Here is a 15,780-nt window from a genome sequence, read left to right on the forward strand (position 1 = left end):
GGATATTCAACTTGGATGCAGAGGCAGGACCCACATACTGTGAAATGTGCTTTACAAATAAAAATCTATTCATAAAAGATGTACCAGCGTGATAGAATGGCAGTGCTTAAAGGTAGCTCGTGTTGTGTGCATCACATTTAAAATATGATTCTTCCTGTATCACTGTGGCACAGTGTGATTTAGGTAATCTCATTGCTTATTTATCCTTTTCCTCAAACATGTATAGGAATAAATGCAATGCACCTAAGGCCCAAGGAGATTCTTGTTGCATTAGGGCTGGATCCATGCCTTACTTACAGGATTATCACTATACATTAGTGAATTCCATTTAGAAGCATTTTATTTAAAATGTATCTTAGGATGTGTAAGAGTCCGGAAAGGAGTGATGATAGTATCATTGTGCTGCAGATAATGTAACATATTAAAGAACTAAATATTAATGTAATGGTCTCAATGAAAGAAATGATGGGCTCAATTCATAAGTAATTTGTAAGTCAGGTCTGTCAGATTTACATATATGTGCAATGAAGGAATTTCGAGGTTAACAAACAGTCCCAGTATACTACATGGAAAGGTAAGCCAATTGCAGGCTGGATTACGGGGAATGTGAAATGCCTGCTCAGGATCATAAACTTTAAACAAAATATCTCAAAATAACCTAGTGCAGTGACCTGCTAAGTGAGCTACGACCATAAGAAATACCATAAAGGGACCTGCAGAGTTGTTCAAAGCTGCCTTACTGAAAACTGTAAACTATGTGACTCTCTTACACTTCTCCATCCATCACACTGCTAAGAAGTGCATAGACCACACAATAACCGCAAGTCATTGGTCATCAAGCATACCATGGGAACACTTCCCACATAGGATCAAAACAAAGACAACACGCTACCAACCATACACGCAACACAGTGTACCATGCTACCAATCTATAGAAGCACTTCAGCGCCCCAAATAGGGGTTGTAAGTGCTATATAAATGTTGCAGTAATGTATAATATGATGCTGTGCGACATTGCTATCAAACTTTTATTCCCTTCTGTGCAGTTCTCCATAGTGGAGAACTCCACACAGGGGAACTATTGCCTATGGAAAAGGACAAATGTTTTCACTGTGCCAACAATGTTTTTGCCTGAGGAGACCCACTTTCTGTTGCATCCTGGGCAACTCTAGGGTTGCCTTGCCACCCTGTAAAGAGATTCTCTTGACTGGTTCAAGAATGTGACCCTTTCCAAGGTGGAAAGAGGAATGAGAGGAGTAAGAGAGGATGCCCACAAATGTACTTGTTTCTGGGTGTTCACAAACTTCCAAGGCTAACCTTGGAACACACTGAAATTCAAATGTTACCACCCCTTGAGTGGATTTACAGGTGCGGAGAACTCTGCGCTATTTATAATGATAATTTGGTATTCATACTTGTGTTTACAACAGATTAGTTGGTGTGCTGTGGTGCTTTTTAAGGGTCATTTTGAGAAATTCACACCTTCGATGCCATTTGAACAGGGGTTGTGGATAATGAAAAGAAACGCATACTTTTCAAAGAATAAAATACAAATAATTGTTATTTAACATGTTCACATTTATAAAAACAATTTGTCACAGAAGAAGGACGTCATGCAGATGCTTCAAGTTTAATTCTGGCAAGATATTTAGTACTTCAGCCATATAAATACATTACACTAAGACATACAAGACATGCAGTAATAAGAGGCTGCCCTTTAAATCATGCCAACTTTCTGGCAGGAGGAAAGGGGTTCTCTGTACTGTGCACATAACTCTGTCTAAAAACACCAGGTAATCCGGGAGTGCAAACTATTAGAAGCCGGAGAAAAGTGTCGTATCTAGTGGAGTGCTCTTGGCGCTTCGATTACAAGACCTATATGATCAGAGCCCATGCAGTACAAAACCGGAATGCTACTGGCCTGGCTGGTGAACTCCGCTAAACTAGACTTGGTGATTTTAGAAATCTAATCCAGTACTGGTGGCAAACAATACAGGCAAGTAAATATTGGTAACAATTTCCAGGATTATCATTCTGCACTTAATCATATCTCAATAACTTGCTCTGTGACGGACATAGGCAATTACTTGTTGCCCCTGACTTTTCCAACACTGCTCTTTGAAGAGGCAGAGATCATGGGAAGGTAGATCACGTTACCGGAGGCCCAAGCTGCAATATAAACTTTGGCCAGGGAAAAAACATCGGGCACTGATGGCCTTCCAGTGGAGCTATATGCCACTTATGTGGAAGAACTGACTCCCAAACTGGTGGACCTATTTAACATGGCCAAGGTCGCAGGCTTACTGCTACCTTCCACCTGTGAATCACTTATAGGCACCTCCTTTCAGCTAAACGCGGATTACAAGATTTTCAGCAGGATACTTGCTACTAGGTTACCTACCCACATGTGCACGCTAATACACACATATCAGGTGGGGGTTCCTTCCAGGTTGGAACACCGCAACTAATATACGAAGGCTGCTGACACTACTAGACGATGACACATATGATTATACGCAGACAGAAATATTCGTGGTAGATATAGAGAAAGCTTTCAGCTGGTTGACAACTTAATCGCCTGGACTTGGCCTCTGTAAATGGATCCTGTGACTTTGGTGTGTACAGTAGGCTGTGTCTTGAAGTGTTATCGTGCAAATAGAGGGACCAGACAGGGTTGCCTTCTCCCCTTACTATTCGCTTTAGCAAGTAAACTACTCACCACCCATGCTAGGATGGGAAGTGCCTATAGGGGAAACTGGTAAGCGGCTATAGGTGCATCAATAGTGGAGGGCAGATACATCATATCTCCTTATATGCTGAAAATCTCTCGATATTCTTACACGATACCTCAACGACGATGGCGGGCACCCTCAAGTTTTTAGATCACTTCAAGCAGCACTTATGACTGAGGGTTAAATGATGAAAATCACAACTGTTCCTGACTATAGTGGACTGTAGTCAGCCACCAGATGTGCCGGGACTGCTGTGGGAATCACGGTGTTTCAAATAACTATGTGTTAACAAATTTCATGACAGTGCAGACCTCCTGGAAGGCAATATAGGGAAGGAGATTCGAGATCTTAAAAGGAGCACTGAATTCTGGGGAATGCTCCCCCTGTCAGTGGCGGGTAAGTTTGCACTATTGAATATGATAATGCTTCCCCTGGTTCTCTATTACTTCATAGTATTGCCAATATGCCTACCCTGGACTATGTTTCGGAACATAAATTCCATCGCTACAGTGGGGGACAGGCTGCAAATGAGCGGCCTTACACACCTTGCAGAGGCCAGTGACTGACAGAGGTCTGGCAGTGCCAGACCTACTATCTGGCAGCCCAGCTACAGTGACTGACACAGTGACACTGATGCCCGGACGTATCAAAAGACCCGATGTACCAGAATCCAGCGGACTCATTAAGGTGCTTATAACTCTAAGTGCTCAAACACAAGGGATTCAAAGGAGTTCAGGGTACTGAACTAATGTTGGGTTTGTGTTTACAGAAGACTAAGATGAAAAATCCATATGTGCTAAACATGTCTGAGTGATACTTGGATGTACCGCCTCATGGTGAGAATTGGAGGGGTTTAACAGAGTCAGTGGAGGCAAGAGCAACCAGGCTGGGTGACTTATTAAAAAGTTAGGCAAACCTCCCCTTCGAGGAGTTCTGAACGATGTATGATCTGCCTAGAGGGCACTTCTTGCTGCATAGGGCTGCAACGAAAGCAGTGTGTAAGCACTGGGGAACAGGACTTGCATAACTAAAGGGACACAACACCTGTCAATACATTGTTACACCAGCGGGCACTTTTAAAGCAATTGCCTGTTTATATGGGACAATGCAGGGAGATATGCTACTGCCTTTGACAATCCTTCCAGAGAAGTGAAGATGAATCTGGGGTGCCCCATACTTGATTGAGACTGGACAGAAATCCTAGAAAGGGTACCTAAGGTGCCAAGAAATGCTTGTTTCAAATTGATACATTTTTACATACTTCACAGAACATACCTGATGCCGGTACGCATTAACCGATATTTTGATATCTCCAATGCCGGCTGTCGAAGATGTGGGGAGGAGAGCTCTGACCTTATTCATATGTTCCTGGCCTGCATGACAAACACCCTACTTGAAAAACATAAGTGCTACACTCACTGCCATTGTTGAGAGAGAGGTCCCATGCTCCCCATGTCACTGCCTCCTTGGCTGGTTCCTGAATACAGCTAAGAAGCAGATTCCAAGACCTTGTATTCGTGTTAGCAAAAAGAGAGATTATTCAAAACCGGAAAGCTCAGAGAAGCCCTTGGGTGGGAGTATGGCGAAAGGAACTCGAGAACTGGACTGGCTATGATGCAGCAGTGTTGCTGAGAGAGGCCAGGGGTGGTATTGGCTCTGGGAAATTATAGTGCACAGTATGAAGCCCCCAGATCCCTCACCTCAGGGTACCCCCTACTGCTAACCCCCAATAGCAGGTACTCGTATTATAGATCATGAACACATCTCCACATCAAAGTATATGATTTCTACACCTGGGCTAACTCTTAGTTACATGTAATGGTCTTTGGAGGCCATTGAGATGAATAAGGAACATTGACCCTCACCTAAAGCCTGACTACGAGTTTTGCAGCCAGGTTACTTCATCAAAAATGTGACGGTTATCCCGTCCGTCATACTACGAGTTCCATTATATCCAATGAAATATAATGGAACTCGTAATACGGTTGAATGGCTATCCATCACATTTGTGATGGAGTAACCCGTCCACCAAACTCGTAGTCAGGCCCCTAGTATGTACCGACATCAAGCGCAACTATCGGGACCCATGACGGAGCGGGATGGGGGGCAATAATTGGGTGGGAATATTGATAGGGGAAATGTTACAGCAGTGCAGGCTAAATTGTGAGGACTATTGTATGGAAATTTGCTTCAACCTTACCAGACATGCTGCTTGGTTTTTTGTAATGAAAAGTAATAAAATCGGTTTAAAAAATAATAAATATTAATAATAACTCTGTCCGAGAGTGTCCACATCTTCCAGACAATGATCTGGAACAATGTGAAGTGAGCAGAGAAAAATATAGTAAATCATTTCCAGCTTTGCTTTTTTTAATTATAATTATGGTTTATTTTATTGCGCCATTTAAACAGCCTTTCTAAAACATGCGCCTTACTTGAGTATAACATTGTGGGTAAGAGTTTTTGCACAAGTTGAGTTGACAAGCTTACCATTGAGTGAATACTCATATTATTTTTTATTTATTTATTTATTTTTTATTTGGAATTTGTGTAGCAGGGCAGACAGAATTAAAAAATAAACTTCATAATATACATATACATGTATATACATATCTACAGATATTTCATTCAGTAGGTTTGGAGCAATTTATAGATCAACAAGAGCAATAACTCAGTATTACATTAGCTAAGTCTTATTTATCCTCCAATTTGTTACCGGTGTCCATATCCATTCTCCCATAGCACGTTTACTAATACCTTTGGATTCATATAGGCATATTTCAATATTATGTATCCCCAACATTCTAGTAAGCCACATCTGAAAAGACGGAGGATTTACATCTTTCCACCCAGCTGAAATCAATATACGAAAAACGGCAACCAAAATAAACAACAAGGCTACTTCATCTTTCCCCAATTTCAGGTTTACGTCAATACCAGTAATCATCAGTGTCGGGGTTAATAGAATATTAAGACCGGTCAGGCCTTCCCAAAATCTCACCATCTCTTTTTTGATAAGCTCAAGACATTTACAAGAAAAAAACATGTGCATTAAATCTGCTCGACTCTCTTTACAACGGGGGCAATTATCATTTTCTAACAAACCCCAGGCATATAGTTTCGCTGGCGTATGATACAAATTGAAGATTGTTTTATAATGCTGTGCACGTAAATTGGATGCTCTTAATATCCGTTTATTCAAAACCAAGGCTAAGTCTAAATCAACCTCTGGGTCATTTAATTTAGTGGACCAGTTGGTTTCCATCTTTTCCAAATCATCAGGGACAGCTTCTAATAAACATCTGTATACGGTCTTGATCTTATTTCTGTCCCTTTCTAAAAGCTTAATCATTGGGGATTCCTGTGAGGAAAAAGCTCTAGGTCTTAAAGCTTGTATAGTTCGGGCTATTTGGCCATAAAGAAGCCAATGACTTCTAGGAATGCCATATCTCCTCTGGAGTACCTCGAATCCCAAAACCTTGCCTTCTTCCATAATATCTCCCAGAGTGATTATTCCCATTCTGTCCCATATCATTAAGTTCCTATCACCTTTTAACTGAAAGAAGATACTTGAGTTACGTAACAATAAATGGGGATTCATTCTTGAAACATGAAAAAAATTTAAAACTATATTCCAGGTCTGCCACATGCTTAACAAGATCTTTAATCAAGTGTTTTTATAAAATCTCCGTTCTAATTCCCCCCGGAAGAACCCTTGAGCTCTATCGCCCATAAGCATTCTGAAGATTGGGGTTGGATTTTCTTCTAATACAGGTCCAGTTCTTGTCTCTACTTTTGACTGAACTAAAATATGCATTTGAAGCAAAAGGCATGACCAGTGATATAGCCGTAAATTCGGTAAGGCCATACCCCCCCTTTCATGCGGAAGAGACATGAAATTGGTGGATCGCCTTATCCTTCCATATTGCCATACAAATCTTATAAATGTAGACTCCATACTTTTCAAGACTTTTTCTTCAATTAGTAGTGGAATTGCTCTGAATAGATATAGCACACGAGGAAACATTGACATTTTGACAGCATTAATCCTCCCAATCAGGGACAGGTGAAGTACATCAATTCTCCTTAATTCTTTATCAATAGCCTTGATTAAGGGGGTATAATTCTCTTCCACAATTTTACCCACGGAGGCGTTAATCTTAACTCCAAGATAAGTTGCAGATTCAACAAATCTATAATCGGTCCTCAGGATATTTTTAGAACATATAATCTGGGTTTTTGTATCGTTTAACAGGTATCCTGATTTTGAGCCGTAGTCTTTAGCCATCTGAACAAGGATGGGTAATGCCTGCTGTGGATTGATGGTGATTACAGCGAGGTCATCGGCATACACCAAATTTTCATTGGAGTATCCATTATATACTACTGGTTGAATTCCCGGATTAGCTAATATCTCCTGGATAAGGGGATCAATATACAGGGCAAAGAGAATCGGGGAACAGGGGCAGCCTTGACGCGTCCCTCTCTTGATGTTTATTATCCCCGATTTCTCACCATTGACCGTTACTCTGGCTCTTGGTTCCACATACATTGCCCGAAGGGCTTCAATAATTTTGGGGCCGAAACCTCTGCCTTCCAGTATATCCCATAGAAAGCTCCACGTAACACGATCAAAAGCTTTCTCCGCGTCGAGCAGGATCATTGCCATCTCCCTCCCCGCCGCAGCACAAGCATCAAATAAGCTAATGGCTCTAATTACATGGTCCGTCGTTCCACGACCCGGGACAAAATCGTGCTGCCACGGGGACACAAGATCACCAATGATCCCACTCAACCGATTAGCTAGTATTTTGGAGTATAACTTGATATCTGAATTTATTAATGTTATGGGTCGATAGGAACCTGGGTTACTCGTCGGTTTTCCTTTTTTATGGAAGATTATAATGTTCGTTTCTCTCCAAGACTGTGGAGCCAGACCTGAATAAAAAATCCCATTAAACAAATCCAGTAATAGAGGGGAAACCTCATCCTCTATTGTTTTAAAGACTTCCAAAGGAATACCATCTGGTCCAGAGGCCTTCCCTGAGGCTAGTCCCCGAAGTGCATCAAGGACCTCATTCATTGTAATATCCCTATCTAAATCCACTTTACGTATTCTATCTAATTTAGGGCCTCTGTCACAAATTATTACTCTTTCATTGCTACCAGGTTGTTCGTATTCATACAACCTTTGATAAAAGTTTTCAAATACTCTGCGTATTTCCGTTTCATCCGTATACTCTATGCCTGCTTCTTCAATGTGAGTGATAGTGGATTTTGCCTTCGCTTGTCTTAGCCGAAGGGCTAAGGCCCTGCCAGCCTGTTCCCCAGTCTCATATCTCTTTATTCTAGATGATTGGAACTCCCTTATTGTCTTCTGTGTTATTTCTTTCTGTAGATCGGCTTTCACAACCATTAAAATCTTTAAGCTCTCTACACATTCTTTCCCCTCTGCAATATCTTTTATATGTTGCTCCTCTGCTCTCCCTAATTTCCCCATTAAATTGTCAACTTGCTCTCGATCAATTTTCCTAAGTCTTGCAGAGTAGCTTATTGTTTCCCTCCTTAACGCAGCCTTAAATGTATCCCACACTGTATTCCGTGGGGCGCTTTATCTATTGATATCAAAGAACTCTGTTACCCATTTTTTAAGATGGTCAGTAAATCTTTTATCCATTAATAATTTTTTTTCAAAAGACCAGGGATTTCTTTTTCTTTTCAAACTGCTCACCTCATATGTTATTATTAGGGGATTATGGTCCGAGATTACCTTCGGGAGTTTCATAATGTTAACTTTTGACATCTCTGAGGAGGAAATAAGGGCATAATCCAGTTTTGTATGTTTCTGGGCTGGATTGGAAAAATATGTGTATCCCGGATGCTGTGGATGTTTAGCTAGCCATATATCCTGTAAGCCATGGGAATTTATAAGGGCTTCAATTGATCGATAAACCTTAGGTTTCCGTCCTATATATCTTTTTGAGGTACCCCAATCTGCTGAGATATTAAAATCACCAGTAACAATTAAAGGGGTAGGCCATCCAACTAGCTCTGTCTCTAAAAAGTCAAATATCTCAGGATCATCCTGATTTGATCCATAAATTACACAGAGAGTGACTCCCACTTCCAATTCTGCCATTACCCATCTACCGTTGGCATGCGCCAATACTTTTTTTGCCTCCCCCAGTGAGGTTCGAATCATAATTGCTACTCCACGAATTGTAGAGGTCTGGGTTGAACAAGCAACTAGTTCAAAACCATTGAGAAAGAGCAAGTTACGCCTTGCCCAAGGAAGATGGGTCTCCATATTATTTTTTAAATGGTGAAGTGTTGCCAGGGCACAGATGAAAGGGATGGTGGTGACACATGAGGTACATGATTGTGCACATCAAATGGTGATCTATTCATACATCCTGGTAGGATGGCTTTCAAACTTACTGGAAAATTTAGATAACATGTCCGACCTATATTGTTTGTCATCAGTATTTATACGCCTCCTTTGTCAGTGGTGAATGCATTCTCCCTGCTTTCTTGGTTGATCAATTATTCATACACATGCCCCTCTTTGGTCCTAAGTCTTCTAGAAGGCAAACAGTTGGAAGGAAAACACCCAATTCTATATTTTCTTTACTACTTTTATGATTGGATTCATGGAACGCTTTCATGACTTTCACTAAGTTATGACATCCTTAGCAGATTAAGGGCCATATGTATACAAAAAGAGTTTTGCGATTCTCAAATTGTGTTTTTTAGCAAATTTCAATTAGAGAATCGCAAAATGCAATGTTAAAAAATGTGAGAATCCTGCATATTTCTTATTAAGGAATACCTTCCCATTCATTCCCATGTGCTAGGAGGCCCATAGGAATGAATGGGAAGGCATTCTCAATTTGTGACTACCAATTAGAGAATCGCAAATTGAGAATGCAATTTCAAGGTTGCAAGGGTGCCAAAAGGACACCCTGGTGCACTTCTAAAATATACATATGTGCACATTTTGCGCACATACATGCCCTACGGCACTTTTAAAAAATCAAAAAAGTGTTTTTTAACGAAAATTGCAAATTATCACCAACTTGAAGTTGGTGGTGCTTTGCAATTCCTTAAGGCCAAATAGCAAATTTCTGGTGCTTCCAGAATTGCATTTAAGGAATCGCAATTTGCGATTCCTTAATTGCATTTGCAAAATAGAGAATCACAAATTTTGCAATTCTCTATTTTGCGCTAGCCTTTTGGAATGATACATCCCAAAAGGCTTTTTCCAATTCGTAAACGGGTCGATTCTGAGAATCTGCCTGTTTGAAAACAGGAAAAAGGATTGATACATATGCCCCAAATGACTTAATCTAACCCAGATGGTTTGTGTTCTATGTAGGGAGTTGTAAAGGACTAATCATGAGGCTTGTTCTTGAATAAGCTGTGCCTTTGCTACAGTACATCTTCACTATCATTAGTAACAATTTCTGAACACCTTAGCTGTTATTACTAAGTCTGGAATCACTTGGAGTGACCTGGCTGGCCAGAACCTAAGGGCCAGATGTATCAAGCAAATTCGCATTCACAAAGGCCGAATTTGCTAAATGGAACGTACGAAGCAAAATCTGGTGCAAAATAAGGAATCGCAAAATTTGCGATTCCTTATTTTGCAATTGCATTTAATGAATCGCAAGTTTTGCGATTCCTTAAATGCAATGTATGTAGCAAAGAAAATTAGCAAAATGCCCTTAATGAATCGTAAATTACCACCAACTTCTAGTTGGTGGTAAGTTGCGGATTCCTTGAAAAATGCACATTTTAGCATTTTTCAAAGTGCCATGTGACGCACATACATGCCCTTAGGGCATGTATGTGCGCCACATGTGCACCCATGCATATTTCAGGGGTGCAACAGGGTGTCCTTTGGACACCCCTGCACCCTTGAAATTATTCTCAATTTGCGATTAGCAAATTGCAAATCGCAAATTGAGAATAACTTCCCATTCATTCCTATGGGCCTCCTGACCCATGGAAATGAATGGGAAATTATTCCTTAATTGCGATTAGCAATTTGCTAATCACAATTAAGGAATTGTAAGAAATCGCTAAAAAATAGCGAATTTCTACATACATCACAATTTGCAATTCCCAAATAGCGATTTCTAAATATCGCTATTTGGGAATCGCAAATGATGGTAATGATACATCTGCCCCCAAATCCTTACATGATTACTCACGGAAAATATTAATTTAGCTAACATTTCCTATCTCTGATTTGGGTAATGTCCTATCATCACGACAGCAGATTGAAATCGTTTTTTAAACAGGAAGTGATATTCTTTTCTTAGCTGAAAGTGGGTGATATGAACATCATTTAGAAGTAGACTGAATTTTTAGGTGTAATGTGTGCTAAGGCATGGCAGCACAGGGGTTTAGGTGTGAGAAGGGCCATGAACATAAATATGGCTCAAAAATGCTCTCTGTTTTCCAGTGGCTTACTGTATTTTAGCTGGGAAGGGGGCTGTTGGGGCACAAAGGCACACCTAAAACTCACACTCATGCATTCACACATGCACATACACACACATCTATTCATAGCACTCCTAAATATTCATGCATGCACGCACATGCCAAACATTAAAAATAAAATCATACTTACCTGTGCATCTCTGCCTCGGAGATCCCAGGAAGGTTGGAACTGCTGCCTTCCCTCATTGGCTGACCAATGAGTCCAGTCAATGACAACACTGTCATTTACTGTTCAGCCATTGAGTGAAAGCATCAGTCCCTGACTCGTCACAGAGTGGGATGGGGTCAGTGAGACTGCTGACCCCACCCCACTCTTTGACAAGGTGTCAGTGATTGACAATCGGCCCTGGGCACTTCAGGGCTTACAACTGAAACGCCCAGGTCTGAGGCAATCAGTGATGATCCCCCTCATCATGAGGGGGCTGGTGCTTGAAGTGCTTCGCCTGGCTAAAGAGGTCACGCCTATAGGAGCTGTGACTTCTTCAGCCTGGCAAAATTATGCTCAGGCAGCCATGAGTCTGTGGATTTAGCTTTTGTCTAGCTCCTGGTTGCCTAACCTGAAAATAGGGAGTGTCTGTCAGGTTGACCTTTGCTCAGCCTGGTAGACTCTCTTGATGGTGGCCAAAAGGTGAGAGGCGTGGCCCCTCAGCCCAGTAGGATGGGCCGTGGCTGCTGCATTCACTAAACATGATTTAAATTGCATAGCCTCAGGATGCAACACACAGTTTGTAAATAAGTTTAGTAATTTGCTAAGAATGACATTGGCAATCTGATACACAAATTCAATAAAAGAAGCTTTTAAAAAAAATATATGTGTACAATTGTGCTCTGTTTTATACTTCCATAACCAAAATGCAACTGCATAATAGGTTTGCCCTATTTACAAACCCTATTTTGCAAATCGGTAAGCTAATACCTACTTGCAAAATATGGTGTATGACATTATTATTATGATTATTATTAAATCGATTCTTGGTATAGCGCATGGCTACCCTTAGGCATCTCAGCACTGGTTGCGAAGGCATCACACATTACTGTTCTACTGCAGCTTCTGGAAGAGCCATGTTTTTAGTTGTTTCCTGAAAGAGAGGTGCTGTGGTGTGGATCTAAGTTGCAGGGGAAGTGTGTTCCACAGAACGGCTACGTTGTACGAAAACATAAGTCCCCCGGTTCTTGCCCTCCTAATCTTTGGTACCTTGGCTAGGAACAGATTGGCAGATCTCAGATTATAACGAGGGTGATGGAAGGAGACCAGTGTGGAAAGAATTTTTGGGCCTGTGTCCCAGAGGGTCTTGTGTGCAATGCAGAGTGATTTGAACCTAACACGCTCGGATATGGGGAGCCAGTGCAGCGCTCTCAGTGCTGGCTTGGCTGATTGTTTCTTGGGGATGTTGTATAGTAGTCTAGCTGCACAGTTCTGTACCACTTGATGTTTTCTTACTACAGCGTTAGGGGTGCCTAGGTAGAGTGCATTGCAGTAGTCTAACCGGGGGAGTATCAGGGCTTGTACCATTGTTCTGCATGCGGAATCTGGGAGAAGTGGTAGGATTTTCCTAAGTTGCCTTAAAATGCCAAAACATGTGGCTGCCACTTGTACCACTTCATGGTCTAGTTTTAGTGACTTATCCAGCCAGATTCCAAGGCTCTTTATTAGGAAGAGGCATGCCAAGGGCATCCCTTCCTAATAGCGACTCACACTTCAATGTAAGATTTTTTTGCAGCCGCAAAACACTCGGAGTTTACCACCCCTTTCAAATGGATGGTAACCCACTCGCAAACTGGAAGGGGTCCCCAGGGAACCCCTTCGCCTTTGTATCTTGCATTGAAAATATTTTTAAGAGCAGGCAGTGGTACCACGCACCAATGCCACTCTTTAAGAATTAAACAGTAACGTTTTCTTTTTTGAATGCATTCTGTTTTTCTTTAAGATTTTTTTTTTAAAAACAGCTTTATTTAAAAAGCAGTTACAGACCTGGTGGTCTGCTGACCCCAGCAGGCCACCTTCCCTTCGTGTACTAGCCATTCCTAATGGGGTCGGAAATTGCACCTGACACATTAATATTAATGAGGCAGGCAATTTACGACCCAATTAGGAATCGCAAACAGTGACTGAGTCACTGTTGTACATTCCTATTGCAAGTCGCAAAACAACACAATTTGTGACTCGCAAATTTGTAGGTTCGTACATCTGGCCCATGATATCCTACTGGTATTGAAGGTGGCTGCATAGTGACTGTGAAAGAATCTGTTGAATAGCTACTTATGCTGATGTAGGACAGTTTGTGTGCATCTCGTCTTGACAAGAGTTCAATATACACCTAGTGGCGGAGCTGGGGATGGCAGCCATGTGAAATAATCACAAGCACCCCATGATGCAGCACTCGGATAGTTTCCTCATTTCATCGCCTCTTCTCTTTTACTCTTTCTAATCTGAGTGTAGCTTTGTAAATTGATATGGAGGCATGACAAGTGTCAAACACAAATGTAAGTCAACCTAACCATTTGTGGCAGAAAAGAGTAAAAACGTTTCCACATTACCTTATTTTAACATCCTTAACCAAAACAAGACACATTGGTTTGATTCATATTTGCTTCATTGAGGAATATGTGACTTCCTTAAGTGGGATACCCTATTCGATGAGTGGCTGCATATGGTGTTTTTATTGTAATTTAAGTTTCATGGTTTAGGGATTGTCTTCTGTCATTTATATCAATGTTTGAGTTTTTTGACAGTGGACATGTTTTCATTAACTTGCAGAAGACAAAGGCATGTGCTCTGTAAAGACTTCTGAATTTCTGCTTTATAATGCAACCGTAGATGTAATCAGCTAAGGCATATGATACAGAGAAAATACAAATTGATGCAGATATAGACCCAAATTAAATGTTGGTCAATTTCACGGTCAGTTATATGCGCTAAATGAAGCATCATAGCAAATTGGAACTATTGCAGATCTTTTTAAGATTACATATATGTCGATAGTCCATATGTAATTATGTTCTAAATAGCCCTCCAGTATGATTGTATATTATACGGTTCATGTATAGGCTTGGGAGACTGATCAATTCTTCTGAATAAATATTTTAGCTACACTATTCTGTATGTTTAATAAGCTTTATTGAAACAAAAAGTTAATTAAATATATCATTGGCCTAAATCATAATAATATACAGAATAACAGGTAAGCAGAATAAAGTAGGCAACACATTAATAGTAGAAAGCTGTTTACATTTTAGGGGCATTAAGGGAAAAAAGAAAGGAAAAGAAGAAAAGAAAACATGGGGGGAGAGAAAGGAGGGTAAATAACAGTAGAAAATATATTTACAAGCTATAAAGAAGAAGTAATATGATGCTCCATAAATCATAAGATATAGTGAACAAGTTGACTGTTTTAAATCAAATCCGCCAGAATTAAAAGAAGGAAAGAATAAAGAGGAAGGAATTCAAGTGGCTTGGAAGTTTTCAGAACGGTGATGAGAAACAGCATTGATTGAAACCTTATTAAAATGAGTAGTTAATGGCAACCAAAATACATCTCTATTAACATGTGGATTATATTGGGAGGCATAAGCAACATCTAACCTATGATATTGGCATACAGTATTCCAACAAGAATTAGTTGAAAGTTTTGACAAACATTTACAGTTTAACAGATTTTTTTGAAAAGCTAAAGCTAACATGAGATCAAACAACCCTCATTAACAGGATGATTGAATGATGGATTCTGATAAACTTCCCATAAAGAGAAGGAGACTGGACATGGGAGTATGAAACTTAAAAATGGGGGATAAACAAGCCCTTATTTGTGTCCAAAAGAAACTACAATGGGGCATGAAAAAAGGAGATGTGAAAGATCTGCTGATGGAAAGTCACAAGACCAACATTTCTGATTATCTGTGTGTGTGAAGTTAGCTATGGAAATAGGAGTGAAATATAATCTATGATACAGAAATAACATAGATTGAGTAGTGGAGGCAGATCTCGGGATCCTCAGTGACCGAGCCCAAATAGTACACTGAAAATCTAAATCTGATTCCCAAGCAAGTTCCATTTTAGATGTAACATGTTCTGGAGTCGTGGAGGAGAATAATTTATAAATTAAGGAAGCTTATGGACATAATGCCAAGATTTTGAGAAGTGGGTACTGTGTAGATGAAGACTAATCAGGAGGAAGGGAATACAAAATATTAAGAATTGTTTCCATAAGAATGGAGAATCTGAATAAAAATGGTCGAGGACATTTGAATGTATTTTGAAAAAATAGGAAATGAACAGGGAGAAGTACCATCAAACAAATCTTTGACCCAAATAAATTTCTTAGCCCACCAAGAGGACCAATATATAGGCTTATTATTAATGCTAATAAGGCGATTATGCCAGAGATGGGATTGTGTAAAATCATTTTTGGAGAGTAATTTTGGCTGAAGAGTATAAATAAACAGTGTTCGATAATGACCCATAAAGGAGTAAAAGGAGAAGGTTCCATAAGGAGCCAATGAGAAGCCTGTTTTAAACAGAAAGCCTTGTGATATAACCGAAAAT

At 40.3% G+C, this 15,780-nt stretch overlaps 1 protein-coding gene across 8 annotated transcripts in view; it reads left to right on the forward strand.

Moving 5' to 3' along the window:
• The window catches only part of LMO1 (LIM domain only 1), a 515,472-nt gene that overhangs the window by 321,465 nt on the left and 178,227 nt on the right, over positions 1 to 15,780 (forward strand). The gene's annotated exons all lie outside the window — the stretch shown is intronic.

The sequence above is a fragment of the Lissotriton helveticus genome, chromosome 3_1 (genome assembly GCF_964261635.1).
Source record: "Lissotriton helveticus chromosome 3_1, aLisHel1.1, whole genome shotgun sequence".
NCBI lineage: Eukaryota > Metazoa > Chordata > Amphibia > Caudata > Salamandridae > Lissotriton > Lissotriton helveticus.